The sequence below is a fragment of the Myotis lucifugus genome, unplaced genomic scaffold, assembly GCF_000147115.1.
Source record: "Myotis lucifugus unplaced genomic scaffold, Myoluc2.0 scaffold_93, whole genome shotgun sequence".
NCBI lineage: Eukaryota > Metazoa > Chordata > Mammalia > Chiroptera > Vespertilionidae > Myotis > Myotis lucifugus.
This window is the reverse complement of record NW_005871141.1, coordinates 2525942-2530358: the sequence shown is the minus strand read 5'-3', so window position 1 is coordinate 2530358 and position 4417 is coordinate 2525942. Positions and strand designations below refer to the sequence as shown.

General features: G+C 46.0%; 1 long non-coding RNA gene across 2 annotated transcripts in view; it reads right to left on the bottom strand.

Annotated features, from left to right (window-relative positions):
* Positions 1–1700: 1700 nt before the first annotated feature.
* LOC111826650 overlaps positions 1701–4417 on the bottom strand; it is a 22388-nt gene continuing 19671 nt past the window's right edge. For both annotated transcript variants that reach the window (XR_002830004.1, XR_002830003.1), the window contains one exon: positions 1701–2371. This is a non-coding gene — a long non-coding RNA (uncharacterized LOC111826650). The remainder of the gene's footprint in view (positions 2372–4417) is intronic.

The window sequence follows — 4417 nt, the reverse complement described above, 5'->3', positions numbered from 1 at the left end:
AAGAAGCCTTTTGAATCTTTTTAACCCTAAATCCTCACACCTTGAGGGACTCCCTGAGTCCTGTAAGAAGCCTTTTAAATCTTTCTTTTTAACCCTAAATCTTCGCACCTTGAGGGACTCCCTGAGTCCTTAAAGAAACAGGTCATGAGAACTCAAAGCCTGCCCATGTCTTAGCCTCTTCCACGTAAGCCTCCGGGACGTATAAGCCCCGTACCAGGTCAGCCCAGGAGTCGACAAGGAGATGAACCAGCGAGGGAGAGCAGCCAACTGCTACCTCAACGGAGAGGCCCCTGTTCACGTGTCATAGGTCTGGATGTTGAAATTCTCTGCTGAGACTACTTCAGTCCTGTTTATGCCACAGGTGTGTTTTCCTACGTAAGCAACCGGTTGGTATGATCCGCCAACTCGGACCCCTAGATCAGAGCTCCCCAGATCGAAACTTGTTTTCAAGTGCCTTCCTCGGAGCTGCTTCTGCAGCCCACTCCTCCTACGTAAACAGCCGGTTGGTATAACCCGCCAACTCGGACCCTTGTGAGGCAGGTAACCTGCTAGGACCCTCAGGCATTCACCAGTCGGGAGTCAGGCACCCCATGAGTGCTCACAAGGTGGACGGCCTGCGTTTTTAAGTAGGCAAGGAGTTTTCCCGGATAACACTGACACAAGTCCTCACTGGTTTACGTCTGAGTTTGGGTGGACGGTTTAAGCTTTAAAGTAGGCAAAAACACTTACTTCAGAGTCTCAGCTGGAGTCCCCATTTTCTCAGAAAGACCACTAAGACAAGGTGAACTCAGGGTTTTAGGAAGGAGTCAACCACGTGGAACGAAACCAAGGGACAAGCCTGAGTGATTCGGAGTTCTCTCCGCCGAAATCGGGTACCTTTCACTCTTCCCCGAAACAACAAGAGAGTGCTCAAAGTGGACTAGAGGCAGGAGACAAGGGGGGAGGCAATGAGGGAAGAGAATGCCTATCCAAAATGAATGCGTTCACTTACCAAAGCAACAGGTCTGACTCGCAAAGCGGGTAAGCAGAGCGGCGACCAGGAAAAATGCAGGCTGACTCACAGGGCGATCCCAGTGGCGCCAAAGGGAGGTCCGGCCGGACATAAAAAGTGAACGTTCCTGAGGAGGATTGGAGAGCGGAGATCACGGTGGGCGCCAGTTATGCCCCGACCTGCAGGGCACGCATCGTGGGTACACCGCACCAAATCCTGCAAAGGAATGAGAGGATAGGAGACGCGAAGAAGTGGAGGCAAGACAAAGTTCTGATCAAGCCTCAGTTTTATTTTACAGCGGGTGGTCTTTATGTAGTTTCTAGAGGAGGGGAGTGGGTAAAGGATGCCGTTAAGGATGTAACAGACTTTGGAAGCTGTGAGCTTATCAGCGGAGATGTAGCAGTTGTGTGCTTAGGGTGAGGGTATGTTATCTTTTAACTCCAGGTTAAATCGCAAGGTTATCTTTTAACTCCAGGCCAAAACCGGGAATTGGCTTGGAGGAGCCAGAAACCTATTATGCTGTAAACTGGAGATGTATATGTGATTTATAATGGCTCCCAACACACGCTGAACTCTCAGCCCTTGTCAGTAAGGATTCAGTCTAATGATAAGGCGAACATGCAGCAGTGAATACTGCAGTCACTGTTCTGAGGGAAGAATTTGCTCATTACGGTGGAGCATAGAACTTGAGAAATGAAAACAATTACAATGGCTTGTTACCATTTTATTGGACAGTTTTTTAAAAACCACACTTTGCCCTGGATTCCAAAATGCTCTGAGCTCCCATTACAAATTTCCATTTCTCCTGGAAAGAAAGTAAAACTTTTTAAAAGCTCATCTCAGAGAAAAAGGAGGCTACTAGCCCAGCAAGGTGACTCAGCAAGGACACAGCAAGGTGACTCAGCGAAGGCCCAGCAAGGTGACTCAGCAAGGGCCCAGCAAGGTGACTCAGCAAGGGCACAGCAAGGTGACTCAGCGAAGGCCCAGCAAGGTGACTCAGCAAGGGCCCAGCAAGGTGACTCAGCAAGGACACAGCAAGGTGACTCAGCGAAGGCCCAACAAGGTGACTCAGCAAGGGCCCAGCAAGGTGACTCAGCAGTTAGGGAACAGGGTGGATGCAGAGAGCGGCCTCCATTGGCAGTGACCTCCATTGGCAGCGCCCTCATTTCTGTGCCCTGGGAAGTAATCAGTACTGTCGCCCTCAAAGAAGACAACATGCAGTTGCATTTTTGTTTTCACTGACAAATCAAATCATGATCCAAGTCCTTTACCAACAAAGCATTTTTCCTTTGAAATACAATTTCTAATCAGCTTAATGCTTCGGTAATCCCATTTTACTCTGCACTTAACTTCCAAAAGTCGGGGCAACACATCCATTTCCTGTGGAGAGAAAAAACAGGAACAATAATAACAGTGACAAAACCTCAATTTTGCTCCTTAGCAGCACAGGTGAGGCGGGTCTGGGAATGTTTTGGAAAAGCTTTGCGCTCCAGGCTCGGACCACGGGTTGCAGTGCGCACGGTCCTGGTGGACAGGCATGCTGGCAGCTCACCCACGAGCTCCTGGGCTGCAGAGCAACCTCGTGTGCATCCTTAGGGGACCCCAGCCCCTCAAGCATCCCCCCCTGGTCTCTGAGCTCCCAAACCCTTTCTCACTCTCCTCTCTCCCCTGCAGGCCTCTCCTCTTCTCAGCTCCGGGACCAGGGGGCCAGAGGCCCAGGCATTCCTTTAGCAGTTTTATGTTTGCTGATGCTGAAAAGGACTTCAGAGCCATGTACTGGAGGCGTTTATTGTACACCATGTGGTAAAAATATACACACAACCCACGGACACAGACTACAGCGCAGTGAAGGCCTAGGGGGCAGAGTGGAGGCTGTCAATGGGGGAATAAATGAAGTATGGTACCTATTTGCTTTGTTTAACAATGGACAGGTTATTTTGATTTTCTGAATTATATAAATCATCCCATTCGATTAAATGCCCTATTGATTGTAATGTGAATATCCCATGGGTTGTGGTCATACTGGTCTTAGAAAGCACATTTTCCTTTACCTTGAAAGGACAGCACAGTTATCCCAAGGTCAGAGGGCTCTAGACCCAAAACTGTAATTTAGATAACATGCCTAAGTTTAACCCAGGTTACCCAAGGGCTCTAGACAATGTGTTTCTGTAAACTGCTTTTTTGCAAACTAGGTTCCTCATTCCAGACCCAAGGGCTCTAGATAATGTGTTTCTGTCAACTCAGTGGTCCCAAGACCCAAAAACTATAATCAATCTTTGTAGATAACTAATCGGCTCAATCTCGCTTCTGTAACTGCTTTGTGCAAACCAGGGTCCTCATTCTAAACCCTGGGATGTAATCAATACCTTTGTGATTTTTGCCTATATAAGTCTGGTTTTTCTACCATCTTAGTACTATGAGATTTGGGGAATGGCCCCTCATAGTCCTGGATTGCAATAAATGTGACTCTTTAATTCGACTTCTTGAGGCGTCCTTCTGTGATTCGCGGGGTACATTACAACATAAAGGGACATCTGCAATATGTTCAATGATAAAGATCATTTTTTTAAAGCAAAACAAATAGCTGTCTCTTCCTTCATTTTGAAATGCATTAGGGAGATGGGGGAAGCCCTCCTCACCCTTCGTTTTCCTAACCTGGGAGATGCCTGGTCCCAGAATCGGAATTGGCAAGTCCCTGCCTCAGCTGTAGAAAAGGGGGAAGACAAAAACTTAATCTTATATTAAACTTACGTAGGGGGACCTAAAAAATTCTCCCTATGGCCCCCATGGCCCAGTAAAGTGCTAATAGTCTGTTATAATTATTTTCATGGGTCAAATTTCATGCTTCGCTTAATGAACAGAAAGAGAAATAAAAGAGAGAGAGAGAGAGAGAGAGAAGGAAACAAAGGGAAGAAGGACGGGGAGGCAGAGAAGGGAAAAGAGGAAGAGCAAAAGGAAAAGGAGAGAAACGTGGAGAAGAGGCATCATTCTCTCAGAATATAACACACAGGCATTTTGAAAAACCCTAACTTAACTCTGGTGCCGTGTCACATAGAGAAATGTTTTGATATTTGCAACCATAGTAAAACAAAGACTTATATTTTTGATATTTATTTTGTATATTTAAATGCCATTTAACAAAGAAAAATCAACCAAAAAAATGAGTTCGCGTGTCACCTCTGACACGCGTGTCATAGGTTCGCCATCACTGCTCTAGAGTCAAAACAGCCTAAGAAGAAAAACCTTTCCTCCAAAGCCTTAATTTCAAACTAAATTATCCATGCCAATGTAAACGACAATCAGCTATCTAATAAATGTGGATACCTTAGATTTCATAGTTGTTCCTTTTTGAGTATTAACTTTGCTTTATAATGATTACTAATATAGTATTGTAAGAAATCATGAAGTCTCAATATAACTACCTCA